Consider the following 22,262-nt stretch of genomic DNA (forward strand, 5'->3'; position numbering starts at 1 on the left):
AATACTGAGAAAAGTCTCAAGAGTTACAAATATTGTCTTTCTATGTAGGAATGTAAAGAGTTCAGTTTTAGAAAGTACTTTATGATTTCCCTTTACTGTTTGCTTTCTCATGCTTCTCCTAATTCTTGTGGCTGAAGGTCAGATTTTCTCTTCAATTCTGGTCTTTTCATCAAGAATGCTTGAAAGTCCTCTATATCATTGCATCACCATTTTTTCCCTTGAAGTATTATACTCAGTTTTGCTGAATAGGTGATTCTTGGTTTTCATCCCAGTTCCTTTGACTTCTGGAATATCCTATTCTAAGCCCTTTGATCCCTTCATGTAGAAGCTGCCAGATCCTGTGTTATCCTGATTGTATTTCCACAATACTCGAATTCTTTCTTTTTAGCTCCTTGCAATATTTTCTCCTTGACCTGGGAACTCTGAAATTTGGCCACAATATTTCTAGGAGTTTCTCTTTTCGGGTCTCTTTCTAGAGATGATTGGTGGATTCTTTCAATGTTTATTTTGCCCTCTGGTTCTAGAATATCAGGGCAGTTTTCCTTGATAATTTCCTGAAAGATAATGTCTAGGCTCTTTTTTTGTTCATGGCTTTCAGGTAGTCCTATAATTTGTAAACTGTCTCTCCTGGCTCGCTTTTCCTGGTCAGTTGTTTTCCAATGAGATGTTTCACACTATCTTCTATTTTTTTCAATCTTTTGGTTTTGTTTTGCAACTTCTTGGTTTATCGCAGAGTCATTAGCTTCCCTGTCCTGCACTCTCATTTGGAAAGAACTATTTTGTTCAGTGAGCTTTGAAACCTCCTTTTCCATTTGGCTAATTCTGTTTTTTAAAGCCTCCTTGTCCTCATTGGCTTTTTGGACCTCTTTTTCCAATTGAGTCAGCCTATTTTTAAAGGTGTCATTTTCCTCAGCATTTTCTTGGTTCTCCTTTAGCAAGCTGCTGATGCTTTTCAAGCTCTTATATGACCTGATCCCATTTCATATTCATTTTAGAGGCACTGGAGGCAGAAACCTTGACTTCCTCTGATGGTATGCCTTGTTCTTCCTCATCTGAAAGGATGGAAGGGGACACCTGTTCACCAAGAAAGTAACCTTCTATGTTCTTATGTTTTTCCTTTTTTGGGGGATATTTTCCCAGCCAGTCACTTGAGGTCTGAATGCTTTGTCAAGAGGAAGGTCCTAGTGCTCTTCCTTTCCCTAGGACCTTTCTGAGGGCTGAGGTTCAGATCAGCTCCTCAATTCCCCAGAGTCTGTAAGCTGAGGTGCTGGACAATGGACCCAGGCTGCTTCCACTGCCACAGTTGCTGCCCACCACCTGCTGTGGCTGTTGCCGCTGCCTCTGCTGCTACCTGGGTCCAGCACCAGGGGACCCCAATCCCCTCTCACCCAACTGGGAGAGGCCTCCCACATTGACTTTTGAAGGTTTCTTTGTTGTTTTTCGGTTGAGGTGTCTGGAACCCTCGCTGGTGGCGATTCTGCTCCAGAGGCCTGTTCCAGTCCTGTTTCTGTGCCATGTGGCCAGGACTGGGCTCCACTCAGTGTCTTGTGGGAGAAACCTTTCCTGTCCTCCTTCCAGGTTACCTTTGGCTGGAACTCTCTTTCACTCTGTCATTCTGTGGCTTCTGCTGCTTTAGAATTTGTTGAGAGTCATTTTTTACAGGTATTTTGTGGGCTGTGGGGGAAGTGCTAGAGTATATGAGTCTTTCTACTCTGCTATATTGGCTCTGCCCCCCAAGCTTTCCTGATTTCACAACAAGTATTGTTTGTTGTTTAATGTTTCCATGTTTCTTGCATTTGGAGGCTTGTTTCTCACAAGATGGATGAGTATAGTGTCCTACATTCAGACTTAGAGGGAAGCCTAGAGCTTCTTCTGACCACTTTAGCCACAGAGACCACAGGAAGCACCGTTCTAGACAGGGTGAGAGAAGGCATCACCTGAGCTCCTCTAGGGCTCAACACTGGAGCTGAAGAGACCTCAGACATGCCTCCTCCTCTAAGTCCAGCAGAGACTCCAAAAAGTTCTGAGGCCATGATGACTTCCAGTGACATAAGCCCTTCTTCCTTCTGGCCAGGGGGGACCACAGTGACTCCTGAGTCCGTATTGGATCAGGGTCAAGTCTGGCTGCTGTGTCCCAGGCAGACCTCTCTGAAACTCAAAGTCCTTTAATCATCACCAAAGTCTCATGGGAGAGTGACCCAGAATGCCTATTGTCTCTTACTGCCACTGAGGCCACTCAAAGAGTGACCATAACACATTTCACTCTGATCTCAGGACTGGAGGAGAGCCAGACTTACAAAGTTCCATCTCAGGAACAGAGGCCAGTAGGACCTATCTCACCTTGTTTTATCCTTCAAAAAGACCCATGACACATGACACTAGTCGTGAGAGGGGAACATGTACTGACTAAGCACTGTCCACTCAACCAACTGAGAAATGACCTGAAACAGGCACCAGCTTAGCTCCTTTTGTTTCCTAATACTTTGGGAAATCACTGCTTTAGTACCATGGACAATTACCTGAGGGTTTCAAAGTCAAAGCATATCTACTCTGGAGGCTAAAACTGCCCTAACAGTGGGCACTGCCCCTTCTGGGTCCTTTATCTCTCCATTTCCAAAAGGTCACAGCTTCTATCAGCATGGATAAAGAAACAGGCTCAAATGTAGCTCCTTGGGCAGCCAGCCTTCAAGAAATTTGCATTCTAAGGGGGCAGCTAACACATATAAAGGAATGGTAGGCAATGAGTGGCAAATTGAGCTATGCATTTTGCAGGGATGGTGAGTGGGGATTCAGGGGAGTATATGGACACATAACATTGGAGAAGAATGGCAGAGAAGATTGATCCCAGTTCCAGATCTGGAGAAGATGCAGGGGATGAAAGTATACCCACCTGGTTGAGAGTAGGGAGTGAAATGAAACATGACCTTGGATTTTATGAAATACTAGGTCAGCAGAGTTGGCCTCCAATCAGGATTGTGGATGTGCATGGCAGAACTTTATCAGGACAAAGCATGAATCCTGTATGACTAGGCTTTGGTGTGGGCATCAGGGCGAGATGATGACAGTGTAGGTTAAAGTTCTCAGCAGGGCTCATGAAAGTGCTTTTGAGAATGGAGTGTCCATGATGGGTATTGGGGAAGAAAGTGAGGTACTGGTGATTGGGTATTATCCCCAGGCTAGAAGGAATCCTGGTGAGGGGAAAGAGATATCCCTGCCAGCATCACACAAAATACTTAGCAAGTCCTCTGTTCATTGAAGTCCCCATCTGGAGCACAGTAACACTGAAGAGGGTTAGTGGGTGTGATGGGACAAGCAGATCAACAGTCTACCAGCATCTCCATGACTAGCTCCACCGTGAGAGATTCTACTTCAGAGACTGCAAGAGATGTAGTTGTTATGGAAATTACTCCAGACACAACTACCATTCATGGCATTCTTCTCCCTGTGGTCATGGTCATAACTGGGCTGAGACCTAAGAAACACAGAGGAAAAATATTTGTCCCCAGAGAAACATCAGCTCCACCTGAGAGATCTCTGGAGTGATCATGAGTTCTGTAAACCTCCCATGCTCCTTCACTCATGCAGATCTCAGTCAGCCAAGGATGTAGTGAGCCTTTAAAGATCACACTAGTGATCAGGCAGGACCAGAGCCAGGTTGATCTGTTTTGTATTTCACTGCTCCAAGCACCATCCCAATAGATGGTGAAGGGGACACAAGCCCTTTCTCGGTGTCTCCTGATGGGCCAACAGAAGGTACAAACATCTAGCATCTTCCCAGGGAATACAGACACCTCTGGAAGCACTCACAGAGAGCACATACACTCCTCAAGCACAAGAGTAACCCTCTGGTTCGATAAGGCCTCCAATTCTTCTGTCCCCAGCCAACCTGAAGAGCCCAACTACCCCAGGACTTTGACCTCAACCATTTTGGGAAGCATGGCAAGCATGGACATGACTGAAACCCAGACAAGCCCTGCTGAATTATCTATCCCAGAGCCCACAGAGTTCACACGCCCTGAGGTAGGCACTCCCTCCTCCACTGCACCAATGACTCAATTTAGAATCAGGGACAGTGGAAAGTTACAGAGTAGTTTGGCTTCCACCAGCAGCCCAGTGAGGAAGACCAGTGGACCAGGTAGCCCAGCAACCTCAGATACCAGTACACTCATCCTGGGGAAGTTTCATCCTGCTAATGTCACGTCAGGTCCTGTGGGAGGGTTCAGCTGAGAGCCAGCTGTCTACAGAACTTCATCCGACACCCCTGGGACTACAGAGAACAGACTTGGAGAAGAAATAGACTCATCCTCGGTATTAACTGCACCAGCATTTGCTGTCTACATAACCACTATCTCTGGGATTCTTCCTAGACCATGAACTGGGATTCCCTTGTCCTCAGCCTTAGCTAAAGTCTCAGTTGTCATCATCACTGGGGCAGATACCATCCCTGCATGGCAAAGTATACTCTCTCTTTCAATGCTAATAACTTCATCTTGGATTTCCTGTAAGCCTGAGGACATGAATTCAGTTGGCCCTATGTTTGTATCCATAAATCTGACCTTGAGCACTAAAATCACAAATACTGTCCCTCTTTCCTGTATAATCCCTATGAGCCCTGAGCTCCCTAGTGGCAGAGAGCAACACAGATGCCCCACTGACCAATTCCTGTCCTAAAACTCCAGTGATGTCACACAGTGCTCCCAGAGGATCATTGGTCATCTCTGCTGGATTGATTCCACTAGAGAAAAAGGCTAATGTTATTCCACAGATAGACATAGAGAAAACCTTAGAGCTGCCCCTAACCACCTTAGTCCTAGAGACCAATATTTGTCTAAAGACGACTAGAGATATCTCTAGTTCCTTGGGTTCCTCCAAGACTCTGCACCAAAACTGAAATGAGACCTTCAGTTTCTCCTGGTAATTTCTCAGGAGTGATTTTAGCAAGTTCAGTGATTGAGATTCCCAGAAAGAAAAGCTCTCCATCCAGGTGAGCCACAATGACCATGGCATCTTTTGTCAGGTACAAGTCTGGCTAGGGTGAACCAGGCTGTCCCATCTGAGACTCAAAGTCTAGGGATCCCTCAAATATTGCAGGAGAGTGGCACACAATCTGTATTGTCTCTTACTACAGCTAAAGCCTGTGAAGCAGTCTGTAACAGTGTTTACTCTGACCTCAATATTAAGAGAGACTCAGGCTTCCATGGGCACTCTCTCAGGCATAGAAGCCTTATCTTATCCCCTCCATTAGAAAGCCCCAGGACACTACCCCTGACCCAGCCCTAACCAAGCACTCTGCCAACTGAATCACTGGAGAGTAGTCCCTAGCTCAGCTGCCTCTGTTTCTACAAAGCTACCTGAAATCACTGCAACAGCACCAGGGATAGACACCCAAGTGCAGTGGACCTGCTGTGGGGGCTGCCAGTTGTGAATGCTGAGAGATGGTGGAAGAAGAAAAGACACGGACCAGGCTGGGAGTGTGAAGAAGAGCTTTTCATTTATTAATCTGAGGGTCAAGGTTGATGTAGTCTTTGACAGGCAAGCAAGCAGGATTATTCCCATGAGAACATTCAAGCAAGCAAGGTTATTCCCATGAGAACACTTTTAGTTTACTTCTTTTACTTCCTAATCTAGTTCCTCTGGTGGGACCACTTTGGGGGACACGGTCAGGGTCAGGACAGTAGATCAGTAATATCTGGGGCTTTACAAAAACTACATATAGGGACAACATTCTTCAGGCTCTCTTATGAGTTTCAACTTACCAATCTGGGGATCCAAAAATACTTTTTTAATATTCATTCTTAAATTTTGAGTTCCAAATCCTCTTCCTCCTTTCATCCTGTCTGAAACCATTGAAAGGGCAAGCAATATGATACATATTATACATGATGAAATCATGGAAAGCACATTCTGCATTATCCATGTTGCAGAAAAAGCAAGAAAAAAAGTGTGCCTCAATATACTCTCAAAGTTCATGAGTTCTCTCCTAGCAGGCAGATGATGGGTTTCATCATGGATCCTTTGCAGCAATCTTGTCTGAGTTTATTTTTTAAAGTAGGTAAGATTTTTCACAACTGATCATCATTTCAGTATTGGTGTTCCTGTGGATAGTGTTGTACTGGTTCTCCTCACTTCACTTGGCATCACTTCTTAGTTTTCCCAGATATTTTTGAAATCATCCTGCTCATCATATCTGAGAGCATACTAGTGTTGCTATTGAGTCATTTTTCAGGGGTGTCTTACTGTTCATGACCCCATTTGGGGTTGTCTTGGTCAAGAGTGCTTCACAGTTTCCTTCTCCAGCTCGTTTTTAAGATGAGGAACTGAAGCAGACAGGGTTAACTGACATCAGAGCATCAAGCACAACTTTCACCTGCCCAGGGTCTTTGGAGTAGCCCCACTTAGGACATGGCCCTTGGGATATATCCTTGATATTGTCACTTTTCAAGAAATAGTCTGCCCCAAATTCCCCTTCCTTATCCTCTCCCCCATGGAATGTAAAAACACCAGAGAAGCAGGGCACCCAAGGAACGTAGGGGCCACCTAACTCAGAATCTCTGTCTGTATTTTTCTCTAAATTGCAATCATCACTCATCAGTCCTCCACCCCAGCATCGAGCAGTGAGTATTCAGTGACTTGATTTCTCTATTCACCCATGATCTGGCATGGGACAGCAGTGATTCCTCCTCTGCATCCTATTTTAGCCCATAATCTGCCAAGAAAAGGGACAGAGGGAGCCAAAGGACAGCTTCTGGTCTCTCTGCATTTTAACCCTCAATTTACATGGGAATGTTTAATAACCTAGCCAAACAGAGTCCCTTTCTCCATTTATATAGCTTATCCAAGGTAGTTTTCATTCCTGATATTTCTCACGTTTCAGCTCCTGTCTTGTGCAGAGTGACAAAAAATTTCTACTCAATCTGTACACCCGATTGTTCAGGTACCAATCACCTATGTCTCTGCCCTGTCTCTTGTGTAGTCTTAATTGAAGAGTTTCTTTAGAAAGTTAACTGTAAGTGGAGGAGATGGGAGTTGGAGAGAAAGGTGGTGGTGGTGCAGGGGAGGGGAAGGGGGAATGAGAGGTCCTATCACAGATGCATAATTGGAGCCACTATGGTCAGTTCTCCTTCCATTAAAGGACTGATCAATTTCAGTTCATTATATCTTGGTGAGTTGATGGATAGCAGAATGTTACAGTGAAAAGGGCATTTTTCTAAAAGTCAGGAAGACTTAGGTTCAAATCTCACCTGAGACACTAGGTAAGGAACCTTAGACACTTCACTGAATTCTCCCTGTTTCCTCACTTGTCAATTGAGGGGATTAGAAGGTTCATTCCTGGTCTAAATCTAGAATCTTATAAGATGGTGTACCCAAGGCTCAACCATGAGGGTTTCGGTCCTTCCCCCAAAGCAGTCATCAGCCTGATGGAGAATTTCACAATGGAGGTAATCATTAAAAATATGTATTCTGTGGGCAAGAGGAAACAACCAGATTCTGAGAAGTTCAAAGCAGCTGACAACCTCCTACAAAGTCTGGTGAGATTCATCACTTCCTGGCCTGCCTTCCTCCTGTTTGGGACTTCAGTCCACATCTATTCAGAGGTTCACTCATTCTCTCCCTTAGTTTTCATCTAGATCCCTTACCCATATGAGTTGTGGTTCTGGTAACTACATGGGATACAATCTCACCTCGCTGAGGTGAGGACACTGAGACAGATGGTCCCAGGTTGTCAGGGAGCCAGATGATGTCTGGAGGCAGTTCTTTTGATTGGCCCGATGTCACTTCTTATCCACAAAGGCAGGAAGAGTACAGGCCTTACAACACCAACTACCAGGGGTGTTTAGGTAAGGGAGCTTGGACACTTCACTGAATCCTCTCTGTTTCCTCACTTGTCAACTGAGGGGATTAGAAGGTCCATTCCTGGTCTAAATCTAGAATCTTTTAAGTCTGTGTACCCAAGGCTCAACCATGAGCGTTTCTCTCCTTCCCTCAAAGCAGCCAGCAGCCTCATGGAGTACTTCATGATGGAATTCACCATCAAAAACATATACTTTGTGGGCAAGATGAAACAGCCAGATGGCCCAAATTTCAAAGCAGCTGAACACCTGCTACAAAGTCTGGTGAGATTCATCACTTCCTGGCCTGCCTTCCTCCTGTTTGGGACTTCAGTCCACATCTGTTCAGAGGTTCACTCATTCTCTCCCTTAGTTTTCATCTAGATCCCTTACTTAAAATGAGTTGTGGTTCTGGTAACTACATGGGATACAATCTCACCTCGCTGAGGTGAGGACACTGAGACAGATGGTCCCAGGTTGTCAGGGAGCCAGATGATGTCTGGAGGCAGTTCTTTTGATTGGCCCGATGTCACTTCTTATCGACAAAGGCAGGAAGAGTACAAGCCTTACAACACCAACTACCAGGGTTGTTTAGGTAAGGGAGCTTGGACACTTCACTGAATCCTCCCTGTTTCCTCACTTGTCAATTGAGGGGATTAGAAGGTCCATTCCTGGTCTAAATCTAGAATCTTATAAGTCTGTGTACCCAAGGCTCAACCATGAGTGTTTCTCTCCTTCCCTCAAAGCAGCCAGCAGCCTCATGGAGTACTTCATGATGGAATTCACCATCAAAAACATATACTTTGTGGGCAAGATGAAACAGTCAGGTGGCCCAAATTTCAAAGCAGCTGAAAACCTGCTACAAAGTCTGGTGAGGTTCATCACTTCCTGGCCTACCTTCCTCCTGTTTGGAACTTCAGTTCACATCTGTTCAGAGGTTCACTCATTCCCTCCCTTAGTTTTCATCTAGATCCCTTACTTAAAATGAGTTGTGGTTTCTGTAACTACATGGGATGCAATCTCACCTCGCTGAGGTAAGCCCACTGAGAGAGATGGTCCCAGATTGTCAGGGAGCCAGATGATGTCTGGAGGCAGTTCTTTTGATTGGCCCGATGTCACTTCTTATCCACAAAGGCAGGAAGAGTACAAGCCTTACAGCACCAACTACCAGGGGTGTTTAGGTAAGGGACCTTGGACACTTCACTGAATCCTCCCTGTTTCCTCACTTGTCAATTGAGGGGATTAGAAGGTCCATTCCTGGAATAAATTTAGAATTTTATAAGTCTGTGTACCCAAGGCTCAACCATGAGCGTTTCTGTCCTTCCCCCAAAGCAGCCAGCAGCCTCATGGACTACTTCATGATGGAATTCACCATCAAAAACATATACTTTGTGGGCAAGATGAAACAGCCAGGTGGCCCAAAGTTCAAAGCACTTGAAAACCTGCTGCAAAGTCTGGTGAGATTCATCCCTTCCTTTCCTACATTCCTCCTGTTTGGGACTTCAGTCCACATCTGTTCAGAGGTTCACTCATTCTCTCCCTTAGTTTTCATCTAGATCCCTTACTCAAAATGATTTGTGGTTTGTGTACGTACATTGGGTGTAATCTCACCTCTTTGAGGTAAGGACACTGAGAGAGATGGTCCCAGGTTGTCAGGGAGCCAGATGATGTCTGAAGGAAGTTCTTTTGGCTGGCCCGAAGTCACTTCTTATCCACAAAGGCAGGAAGAGTACAGGCCTTACAACAGCAACTACCAGGGTTATTTAACCACCCTTTTTTTGGAGAAGCATTGAGTTACTACCCAGCACGTTCCACGTGCACTAATAGGTAGATAATATAAAGACAAAGGAGTACATGACCTCCACGAATTTACCTTCTGTTGGAGCTACAGGGATGCAATGTGTACACAGAGAAAGGTGTGGTGATCTGAGGAGAGAGAGACAGAGAGAGATAGACAGAGAGACAGTGAGAGGCAGAGACAGACACAGAGAGGGAGAGAGAGAGAGAGAGACAGAGATAGACAGAGGGAGATAGAGAGGGAGGACAGTGACATGGGAGGAATCAGGGAAGATTTTCCATAGGTGCCATGTGAGCTGGCTTCTTTGAAAGGAAGACTAAGAATGCCAGGAGACATGTTGAGGAGGAAGTTCATTGTTGGTATGAGAGATATCTGAAGGCAAAGCATTATGCCAAATCTCAATTCAAGGGATAGCTAATAGGGCACTCTGGTTAGAATGCCAAGTGAGCACTATAAAAAAGATCAGAGTGGAATGAGGAACTGAAACCGGATTGAAAAGAATTTTCAAGGTCTGACTAAGGAATTTTCTTTCACATTAGAAGCAATAGGGAGCCACTAGAAGTTTGTGGGCAAGAGAATGACATAGTGAGAGATGTGTCTTGGGGTGTTTATTTTGGCAACTGAGTGAAATATGGATTGGCCAGAGGGAGAGAGAGTGATGAATTGGAGGGATGGAGGGACTGCCAGCAAGGAGAAGAATCAGGGGTTATTAGAAGCATCTAGGTGAGGGTTGCTGATGAGACTCTTTGAGTGAGAAAATGTGAAAGATGTTGAAGGAAGTGGAATAGCCTATTGACTGGTTGTTTTAGTTGAGATAGACGGACAAAATAAGGGTGACTATGAGGTTTCAAAGCTGGTGATTGAAAAGACAGTGGTGCCTTTAACAGGAATCAGGAAGTCTGGAAGAGAAGACAGGCTTGTGGAGGGGGCAGGGGGAAGGGAAGACATACCACGTTCCATCTTGGATCTGCTGTGTTTCCAGAGGGCAATAGTACACACAGGTGGGAGGAGGCTTTTTGACCTTAGCTCACCCAAAGACAAGCTTGGGACGTCTACACATGCTCCCAAATGCACATGAATAATACATCAGCCAATCACATGGCACATGCTCATAAGGACTGGGTTCATTGTTCAGTCTTCCAATTAAGAAAAATGTCATTAGTTCCAATTAATTTCTATAGCTTAGATCCCACCCTATGTAGGAAATTCCATACCTTCAGAGGTTTGACTCTGCTCTAATTACATTTTTCTCTATTTCCCATTAAAGCCTGGTCTCTTGACATCTGCGAGAAAGTGAAGCCACAGAAAACACTTAGGTGAAAGAATTCAACAGACAGGCTGAGAGGGAGAGAGTAGAACTTTGAAAAACTGCTCTCACACCTTGTAGCTTTCAGTTAGAATCCTCTGTCTTGTGATCCCTAGGGGGACTCAATGGCCTGCCTTGAGCTTTTCCTTCTCTGACACAGCTCAGATCCCCTTTCATTTCCATAATTTTGGTTTGCCTACTACTCCTAGGTTGCCATTTTTCTCAGTCTGAGCCGAGGAAGCTCTGCAGAAGGCTAAGGACATCATTCTTCTACTTTTTCTTGCAATGTCCTTCTCTCTCTCCTTTCTCCTCCCCCATTCTTCTCTCTCTCCCTTTTGCCCCTTCCCCTCCCTTCCTTCCCTCTTGCCCTTTCCTGTCTCGTTCCTCCTATCCCCTCCATCTCTTCCTCTCTTTCCCTTTGTCTTTCCATTCCCTTCCTCGGTCCCACATCCATTCCCTCTTGAACTCCTGGTCTCAAGCCCTCCTGACAGCTCAAAGATTTCAACAGTCCAAATTGCATCCAAGACTGACAGGAAATGCTTGTCCCCTTGCACTACAAAGTTCAGTGTGCCATCCAGTTCTCAGACCTCCATTAGATGAGGAAGAACAAGAAACTCTCATAAATGAACTTCTGAAGAGTTAGAATGTGATCCAATTCCAATGAGATAGCCAAATTGGAATTGTTCAAAGACCCTGAAGTGGATACACAAGGAGCTAACCAACTAGCTTGGATTTTAAAAAAGAAGATATGTACAAAATACTTGAGTATTTGAATATGTTCAAAAGGGGAGGGAACAGAAAGACAATCATAGGAGCAGATTCTTGCAAAATTAGTGTATTGAGTGTAAATGCTTCTAGTGAGTTGGAGGTTGAGTAGGAAGCTAAGGAAAACAGAAGGAGATGTTTTGTAAACGTTGTGCTGTGGAAAGTAGAGGATCATGGGATAGACTTGCTAATTGGGGATGGATGTGATGATGGTAAGTGAGAACAGAAAGAGGAAGCATCCAAAGCTTATCTTCTTGGATGAGTTGTTTGCTCTGTCAAGGGAGATGATTTTTGGAGTAGAAATGATGGAACAAAATGACTCACAGGAAATTCCTTCCCAAGAGAAGCAGAGATGGGAGAAGAGAACACTTTGGTTGCCTTGATGAATTCAAGTGATGTTATTCCTTTTAGGTACGGGATAGACTAGCTGACCACGGAATTCTCCAACTCTCAATACTGTGATTCTCTGAATTGGGGAGGGAAAGGGAGAGGACATTTATGAAGTACCTACCATGTGCTCGGCGTTGTGTGTGCTCAGTGTTTTACAAATATTATCTCATTGAAACTGCAAAACAATTCTGGCAGGGAGGTGCTCTGATGATCTCTGTTTTACAGCTGATGAAACACAGTCAGGCAGAGGTCAAATGACTTGCCCAGGACAACACAGCTGATTAATGTTTGAAGCTGATATGAACTCAGGTTTTCCTGATACCCATGCTTGGCATTCTAATTATGTATACCACTTAGCTAAAAAGACATATTGTACCAACTTCATAAAAGAATGCAAAGTACAAAAAACCCCAGCAAGATCAGCAAAATCAATCTCACACTAAATACACCTACCAAAAGAAGACCACAGAAAGAGAATCAATGAAGAAGTGATGTTGAATGGAACTCTTTAGAGGAAGTGAGTGAAAAGTTGTGTTTGATGTTGAAAAGACTTTGTTGAAAGGTCAATAGTTGCAGTACATTTTTCTTTGGTTGTGTTGATGTTGAATATGACGTTTCCAGAGGTTGCTTGTTGCAGTGGCTTAGAGAGTAGGCCTCAGGAGTCAAGAAATCTGTCTTTAGGTCACCTCTCTGACAGAGACTGATTGTAGACTGATTGTGTGCACCTGGGCACATCATCTAATTTTCCAGGCAACATTATGAGTCGATATTTTGTAGGGAAGATGCTGACCTGAATTCCTGAAGAAAGGTCTATACTCTCCCCTCAGCTCCTTCAATCCATCAAATGATAGTTTCAAAAATTTTTCAAGAAATACTTATTCTCAAAAAACCCTGAAATTACTTTGGAAAGCATCTATGGTCCTTTCTCACTGCAGCTAAATTGGCATGCCTATGGTAAGCCTGATATTTGCCAGTCATTACCAGGGTGTCCTTTCTCAGGTGTGTGAAGAAAGGCACAGCCATTAATGTGATTTGTTACTATGAGAAAAGCCCCACTGGTGAGATCCTGGATTCCAGACAAGTCTATAAACACATGAAGAAGAACATCAAGAACAGCAGAAGGCTGGGGCCCTTGAAGCTCAGTTTAAAGAGCTTGTCCATCAATGGTGAGTACATGCAGTTGCCTGATCTTCATGCTTGGTCCCACTCCTATTAAGCTCTCCTTTGTCAAAGCAGTTTTCTGTGCTTATGAGGATCCAATTTTGCCTGGATGGCACGTGTCTTACTGAAAATACTTTCCTATGATATGTTGAGAGAGGCCCTAGAGAACCAAGCCCTAGATAGGCAGATGGACTTTTGACCTGGGAACTCTGTGAAATCCTCTCTCTTGAGTGATGACTCATACTGTTGCAAGTCCTTTAGCTTCTGTTGCTGTCTTTGATGTTTCTCCATAATCTTTTCTCAAACTCTTCTAGTCTTTCCATATATGGCTGTTCTCTCTCTCTCCATAGGGAACAACTATAGCATGCACCTCTACTCCTTCTTGTGCTGCTGTGACTATTTTTATCCTGGGAACAAAGAGAGAACACTACTTGTCCACCCTGTTCTAATAGGGACCTGGGAAAGAAAGGATGGACCAAGGGCAGGAGAGAGAGAGGGAAGTACCATGTCTCCGTCCTTCTCATCATTTAGGCCTCACTGGTTGACTCACTGGTAAAGCCAAATGGAGTCCATTTTCCCTGTGTCATACAGTCCACACTCTTCCTTGTCCCATGAACATTTGATCAATAGTTTTCATTCATGAAATTTTGCTTCATTTCCAGTGAGAATTAGACCAAGTTTCCATCTGGCTGGAATGTCCGAAGGTAAGATCTGCTTCCATCTCTGATCTCTTCTTGGGAAGGTTTGGCTTACATTTGGCCATGAGACTGAAAGGTAGAGTTCTGGATGTTATGATCCGAAGATAGGAGATCTTAGGATGACCAGGCAGGAAATTCCCAGGTCATGTAGTCTAACTCCTGTCATCCTACTGAGTTGAAGACACTGAGGCCCAGAGTCATGACCCCTCAATCTCCAAATTTGGTTCTGATCAGCTGATTCAGTTGTCAAGCCCAATGGAGTCCATTGTCCCTGAGTCTTACAGTTCATACCCCCTTGTTGTCACATGGTACAAAGTTATGACTTATGGTATTTCCCTTCAGTTCCAGTAACAACCAGCCCATCTCCACGTGAATCACGAATTTCCATCGGTAAGGACTGCTTCCAGTTTCGATCCATTCTTTCCAAGGTTTTGTTTATATTTCTGTATAACACTGATGGATAGGAGATTTTAGGATATTTGGTTTCAAAGACTGGACATCTTAGGATCTCATGGCAGAACAGTTTTCAGTCATCTCTTTGAAATTCTGCTGTCATTTTGACTTGAGTACTCTGGTTCCATAGAAAGTTTTGCTAGGTTTTCGACATGAGAGTGAGAGGTAGGTTATCTTAGCATCTTGGGATTTTAGGATCTCATGGCAGGACACTTCCTGTCCTTTAATCCAACTTAAACCATTGTATTGAGTTGTGAACACAGAGGCCCAGACTCATAATTCAGTCCCCAGCAGTTGACTCACTTGGCCAGACAACATCTATGCCTTGACCCTGGGGTTTATGGTGTACACCCTTTCTTGTCATATGGATATTTGACCCACAGATTTCTTCCATACTATTTCCTTTCAGGTGAAGTAACAGCCAACCGTGTAGTGTCAACAGAATAGTCAACAGGTATGAGCAGCTTCCATCTCTGATCCATTCCCTGCAAAGATTTCCTTACATTTGCCCTGAGAAAGAGAGATAGTACATCTTAGCATCTTATGATTTTAGCATCTGGTGGCAGGACACTTCTTCTCATCTACTTCAACTAGAAACACCTTTTTGAGATGAGGACACTGAGACCCAGACTTCTGTCCCTCTCAATCTCATAATTCAGTCCTCACCAGTTAACTCAGTGGCCATGCCAACAGAAATCCATGTTTCCTCTCTCTATTATTCCATACACCTCCTTGTCACAAAGACATCTGGTCAATAGTTTGCAATCATGATATTGCCTGTCAGATCCAGGAACAACCAACCTGCTAGGTTCATCAGTAATATGCACAAGTAAGGTCTACTTCCACCTTTTAGACATTCTCTGACAAGTTTTTGTTTACATTTGTCTAAGACTGAGAGATGGGAGATTACGCAGTATCTTAGGATCTTAAAATAGAAGATCTTAGCATCTGAGGGTAGGAAATTTCTAGCTCATGTACTCTAACTCCTGCTGTCACTTTGGGTAAAGGACCCTGAGTTTCAGAATCATGTCCCCCTCAATCTCCTAATTAAGTTCCCACTCATCATCACACTGGGCTAGATAAAATGTGTCCATTGTCCCTGTGGTTTACAGTCTATACCTGTCGTGGTAACATGGACATTTGACCCACAGCTTTCTTCTTTGGTATTTCTCTTCAGGGGAAGTATCAGGCAACCTTGATGTATCATCAGAAGAGTCGACAGGTATGATTTGCTTCAGTCTTTGATCCATTCACTGCAGGGATTTCCTTACATTTGTCCTGAGAAAGAGAGATAGTACATCTTAGCATCTTATGATTTTAGCATCTGGTGGCAGGACACTTCATGTCATTTACTCCCACTAGGAAAATCACTTTTAAATGAGGTCCCTGATGCCCAGACTTTCCCCTGAATCCCATGCCTACTCCCCTGGTTAACTTAACCTTTCTTTTTCATGGTCGAAATTATTTAAATTGTTTCCTGCTCCTGAGCTCTGTTCATGTTCCTGTGTTATGCAAAATTTTAGGAATCAATTGAATTCAGCCATAAATGGAAGCAAAGCTACAAAGGACAGGAATCCAGGAGGGTCAGGTGATTAGCAATGTTAGGCAGAATTCAAATTCTATAAAGTATAGAAAGGTATATCCTGTCTCAGAACTTGATATTTAAGAAACCTAAGGTTAAAATACAAATACAGAATTAGAAAATGAATTTGATAACCAGAGCATGATTGGGACATGACTAGAAAGAATTCCTATTGTGAAGTGTTTAAGAGTTTAGGAGTCTGAAATCTCAACCTAATCCAAAGTCTTATGGAAAAATATACTTAGTCCCCATGCAGGTCAATCTAGACCTTGTAAAGGGGAAGAACAAAAATGATTAATCACAGGCCCTTGCCTGATCAGCCCTCATTGAGCATGCTCTGTTGTATTCTGAGGAAACAGGCTTGAGATGGAAAATATAGGGAAAACAAATGGCCCTTATGTGAACTGAAAGCTGCTTCATAAAAGGATTGTTGGAAGGAACTGTGTTTATTTACTACAAATAGAAGGGGCTTTAATGATTATCTTCAAATATTACAAGGCCTCTAGGGTTATTGCACAGCACATCCTTCTCCTTGACGTCAGTGAGCAGAATGAGAAATTTGAATGATAGTTGTTGGGCACTATATTTAGATTCACATTAAGGGAGTATTTTCCATGAATTACACCACTGAAAGTAGAATGCAGGAACAAAGGGGTGGAGCCAAGATGGCGGAGTAGAAAGACACACATACGCTAGCTCCAAACCCACAGCCCATCAAATATCTGTAAAAAAGACCTCCCAACAAATTCTGGAGCAGCAGAAGACACAGAACAACGCAGCAGATGAGATTTCTGTTCCAGAGAGCCTGAAAACCTCTCGCAAAAGGTCTGTCATGCTGCGGACCTGGAGCCGAGCCCAGCCCTGCCTTGGTGGACTGGCACCGAGAGGAGCGGATCCGAGCAGGCTTCAGGGACAGAATCTCCAGTGGCTGCACGGGTTCCTCCACCCACAGGCCCCAAAGGTTGGTGAGAGGGTCTTCTAGGCTTGCCGAGGGGGGACTGGGGTGCCCCCATAACTTAGGCCCCCTCAGGAGGCAGCAGTGGAGGCAGCAGCAGACCTTGGCTCCCCAAGCAGGCAGGAGCTCAGATTCATTGTCGAAGGTCTCCCCATAAACACCCTGAGGGAACTGAGCCCCGTGAGGTAGCCCTGCCCCCACTTGAGCAACTGAACTTAATCTCACACTGAATAGCAGCCCCGCCCCCACCGAAGCCCTGAGGCTGGGAAGCAGCATTTGAATCTCAGACCCCAAGTGCTGGCTGGGAGGATCTGGAGGCAAAGTGGGGGTGGAAAGAAAACTCAGAAGTCAAGTCACTGGCTGGGAAAATGCCCAGAAAAGGGAAAAAAATAAGACTATAGAAGGCTACTTTCTTGGTGAACAAGTATTTCCTCCCTTTCTTTCTGATGAGGAAGAATAATGCTTACCATCAGGGAAAGACACAGAAGTCAAGGCTTCTATATCCCAGCCCACTCAATGGGCTCAGGCCATGGAAGAGCTCAAAAAGGATTTTGAAAATCAAGTTAGAGAGGTGGAGGAAAAACTGGGAAGAGAAATGAGAGACATGCAAGCAAAGCATGAAAAAGAATTAAACACCCTGCTAAAGGAGACCCAAAAAAATGCTGAAGAAAATAACACCTTGAAAAATAGGCTAACTCAATTGGCAAAGGAGGTTCAAGAAGCCAATGAGGAGAAGAATGCTTTCAAAAGCAGAATTAGCCAAATGGAAAAGGAGATTCAAAAGCTCACTGAAGAAAATCGTTCTTTCAAAATTAGAATGGAACAGATGGAGGCTAATGACTTTATGAGAAACCAAGAAATCACAAAACAAAACCAAAAGAATGAAAAAATGGAAGATAATGGGAAATATCTCATTGGAAAAACAACTGACCTGGAAAATAGATCCAGGAGAGACAATTTGAAAATTATGGGCCTACCTGAAAGCCATGATCCAAAAAAGACCCTAGACATCATCTTTCATGAAATTATCAAGGAAAACTGCCCTGAGATTCTAGAACCAGAGGGCAAAATAAGTATTCAAGGAATCCACAGAACACTGCCTGAAAGAGATTCAAAAAGAGAAACTCTGAGGAACACTGTGGCCAAATTTCAGAGTTCCCAGGTCAAGAAGAAGATATTGCAAGCAGCTACAAAGAAACAATTCAAGTATTGTGGAAATGCAATCAGGATAACACAAGATCTAGCAACTTCAACATTAAGGGATTGAAGGGTGTGGAATAGGATATTCCAGAAGTCAAAGGAACTAGGACTAAAACCAAGAATCACCTACCCAGCAAAACTGAGTACAATATTTCAGGGGGAAAATTGGTCTTTCAATGAAATAGAGGCCTTTCAAGCATTCTTGATGAAAAGACCAGAGCTGAAAAGAAAATTTGACTTTCAAACACAAGAATGAAGAGAACCATGAAAAGGTGAACAGCGAAGAGAAGCCATAGAGACTTAAGAAAGATGAACTGTTTACTTTCCTTAATGGAAAGACAATATTTGTAACTCTTGAAACTATTCAGTATCTAGGTACTGGGTGGGATTACACACACACACATGCACGTGCACACACACACACACATAGAGACAGAGTGCATGGAGTGAATTGAAAAGGATGGGATCATATCTTAAAAAAAATGAAATCAAGCAGTGAGAGAGAAATATATTGGGAGGAGAAAGGGAGAAATGGAATGGGGCAAATTATCTCTCATAAAAGAGGCAAGCAAAAAATGTATTAGTGGAGGGATAAAGAGGGGAGGTGAGAGAAAAACATGGAGTTTACTCTCATCACATTCCACTAAAGGAAGGAATAAAATGCACACTCATTTTGGTATGAAAACCTATCTTACAATACAGGAAAGTTGGGGATAAGGGGATAAGCAGGGTGGGGGGGATGATGGAAGGGAGGGCATGGGGAGGAGGGAGCAATTTGAGGTCGACACTCATGGGGAGGGACAGGATCAAAAGAGAGAATAGAAGTAATGGGGGACAGGATAGGATGGAGGGAAATAGTTAGTCTTATACAACACGAGTATTGTGGAAGTCATTTGCAAAACTACACAGATTTGGCCTATATTGTTTTGGGGTGGGGGAGGGGACAAAAGGGGAGAAAATGTGGAACCCAAAATTTTGTGAAAATGAATGTTAAAAGTTCAATAAATAAATAAATAAATGTAAATAAAACATCAAAAAAAAGAAAGAAAGACAGTAGAATGCAGTGCCTCAGCAAGCAGTAGGCGTTAGTTCATGCTAAGCCTGGATGGCATGTTCCTGGAAATGGAGTTGGAAGAGTTCTTCTGCAGGAAGCTTGGACCACAATGAATGAAAGAAGACTTTCATGTGGTAACTGTTGTGCTGAAGGGATCTTTTATGAGCTGAGAGATCACTGGGTTACTCCGTAGGTGGCTTGGGCTTCTGCTATGGTAATGCAGGCCAGAACATAACAGTGAAATGAATCAGGGCTCTCTTTGCTCCATCTAAGTCCCGAAAGCTTTACGGTCCATTCTTACCTCTACCTTCATGACGGATCTTCATGGCACAGTAAGGAAGTGCCCACAAGAATACTACTCTCCTCCCTTAAGGGGATGAGAAGTGCACTCAAACTCTTACCTTCCCTTCCTGTCTAAGGTTCAGGGTGGGCAAGCAGCAAAGGCAGTGCCTCTATCCAATGTCCATTTTCTCCATTTTCCCATCTGAAAATGGTTTAATTCAAAGTCTCTTCATTCATTGGAACTTAGGAATGTGATTCCTCTTGTCTGCTATGTTTTGGCACAAATGCAATCATGATGATAGCTCTTCATCTCATCCTGAAGTTCATCTAATTTCCTTTGTCTTCTTTTTTGATCTACTTCCCTTCATTCTATCTTATTTGCCTTTTCAGATTATCATGAATGCCACCCCAGCCAAGTCTTCAACTGTGTTTTGTTATCCAAATCAACTTTGAGTCCTGTGTTCCCTTTCACTTTAGTCAACTCTGATGTCTTTAGAAAGGAGTTCTATACCCCTCCCACCCCACCCCCACCCCCAAAGGACTGCCTTGATACATAGCAAACTTCCCATCACTAAAAATCATTTTGAAAACCCAAGATGATAAGAATACTTCAGTAGAACGTTCGAAGCACTCTGAAGGCTTTTCTAGAACTGAGAATCTATGTAGGAAATGTCCCAGAGGGAGAAGTAAATGGACTCTAGCTCCTTATGCACCTTCACAATCCAGAAATATTGTTGTATTGCCCGGAATTCTTGGCCCTCTGTCCGAGACAGTACAGCAATTATTTAGCAAGGCATCCCCTTGGAATGCTTAGGGGAATTCACAGTGGAGCTCAGCTCTTGAAGAAAGATTCTGTAAAGGTGAACTCACGATGGTGTCCCTTGTATAGTGTCAGCAGCAGGGTGCTGTAGCCATTGTTCTTATTCAGACTCCTCCTGTGAGAACCCAGGCAGGTAAGTCAACCTGAAGTGTCTGTCCACATTCATTGATTCAGCCTTTTGTCCAACACTTAGGAGGCAATCCCTCCATGTGGAAAATTGAAGTGATGACCTCATTAATATTGGGACACCCTACAGATTGCTTGGCCATAATGGTCTCTGTCAATTTTCAACATCTCCTCCTCCTCCTCTTTCCCTTTCTTCTTCTTCCTCTTCTTCTTGTTATCCTTCTTCTTCTTCATCTTTTAATTTTTCTTTTTCTTTGTGTTTTTGTTGTTCTTCTGTTTTTCATTTATGTTTTTGTAGCTAGCGGTACACCAACTGTTTCATCTATTCCAACTTTCAAGGAGCTCTCAGGGTGTGGAACATTCACAGGTACAAATTGGGCAACATTAGAGTCCTGGAAAATGTCCCCTGGGTTCCACAGGCAAGCTGAGGAGAGAATATGATTTTGAAAAGGAATCTTGATTTCAGCCTTATGTGCTCACCTTCCAAAGAGGGGGGCACACCAATATCTGAGACTGGGTTTAAGGACTTGGGTGGTAGAGGGTAACCGTGCTATGTTACATATTTCTAAGCCCTCACCTCATACCCACATACACACAAACACACACAAAAGGCAGACTTGACTTTTTGTCAGTTGATTTAGCACCAAATCAAAAAGTATTTCCATAGTTCTTTGAACTGATCCTGTGTCTCCCATGCAAAACCTAAAGAAATTGAAAGCCTGGGGCATTCTAGCCAGGAAGCACAGAGCCTGACATGTTTTGTCAGTAGCAGCCATTTCACTAAATTCTCTTTCTTCCTGTGGCCACTGAGCACCATCCTACCCTGCTTTGAGTCCTCTCCAAGGGGTTCTGTGACTCATCCAGCTAATCACTTTGCCCCCACATCCACTAGAAAATTGTCCACACTTTGACTTTATCAGTGCTTTCTATTCTCCATGATTTCTCCTCAGGACCTGTGAGAACCTGTCACCCCCGAGGCACCTCATCAACTGCAGCAACATTCTCTAGCACCTCAGGTAAAAGGGTACCCCTATTATGCATTTCCACGAGTGTTTTATTGTGCTTAACTAGAAGATGAGAAGAACAATGGGAGAGTTCTCAGGAAGGAAGGTTTGGGAATTGCTAGAGAATCCTCTGTGTGGATGTCAGTGTGGCCATGATGTATGAGTTTCCTTCCAGGAAGAAAGAGGCCAACAGAAGAATAGGGTGTGAGAAGGGTCTCTTTGGTTGATGTACCCAGGGATCAGGTATGGGCCGTCAGTTTTCCTCAAATGTGAATCACAGTGAATACAAAAGCCTTTTCTGTAGTCACTGTTGTGCTTAAGCGTTCTTTCCTGCTCTTAGTGATTAGTGGAATAGTCAGTATGTGGCTTGGCCTTCTGCTATGATTCTTGAGGTCAGGACGTAGGAAAAACAACTGAAATAGGATTCTCATTGCTCCATCTCAATCCCCAAAGCTTTAAGGGCCCTTCTTGCCTCTACCTTCATGGAGAACTTCATGGAAGAGGAAGGAAGTAGCTAGAAGAATGCTACATTACTCCCTGAAGGAAATGAGAAGAGAACTCACAAGTTCACTTCATGACTAAGGTTCAGGATGAGCAAATAGCAAAGCCAGTACCTCCACCCAGTGTCCATTTCCTCCATTTGGCAATCTGAAAATGGTTTCATTCCGGTTGCTACATTCATAGGTCGTTTGGAGAGTGAATCCTCTTGTCTGTCATGCTTTGGCACAAATGCTATCATGTTGATAGCTCTTGATATCGTCCTAGAGTCTATCCAGTTTCCTTTTTCTTCTTTTTTGATCAGCTTCCTTTCATTCTGGTATTTGGCTTTACAGGTTAAA

General features: G+C 43.7%; 1 long non-coding RNA gene across 5 annotated transcripts in view; it reads right to left on the reverse strand.

The window, feature by feature from the left end:
* Positions 1–5,469: 5,469 nt before the first annotated feature.
* LOC140499509 (uncharacterized) overlaps positions 5,470–22,262 on the reverse strand; it is a 130,026-nt gene continuing 113,233 nt past the window's right edge. For all 5 annotated transcript variants that reach the window (XR_011965472.1, XR_011965470.1, XR_011965474.1 and 2 more), the window contains 2 exons: positions 15,520–15,678; positions 5,470–14,910 (listed from right to left, as the gene is read on the reverse strand). This is a non-coding gene — a long non-coding RNA (uncharacterized lncRNA). The remainder of the gene's footprint in view (positions 14,911–15,519; positions 15,679–22,262) is intronic.

This window comes from Notamacropus eugenii, chromosome 4 (assembly GCF_028372415.1).
Source record: "Notamacropus eugenii isolate mMacEug1 chromosome 4, mMacEug1.pri_v2, whole genome shotgun sequence".
Lineage (NCBI taxonomy): Eukaryota > Metazoa > Chordata > Mammalia > Diprotodontia > Macropodidae > Notamacropus > Notamacropus eugenii.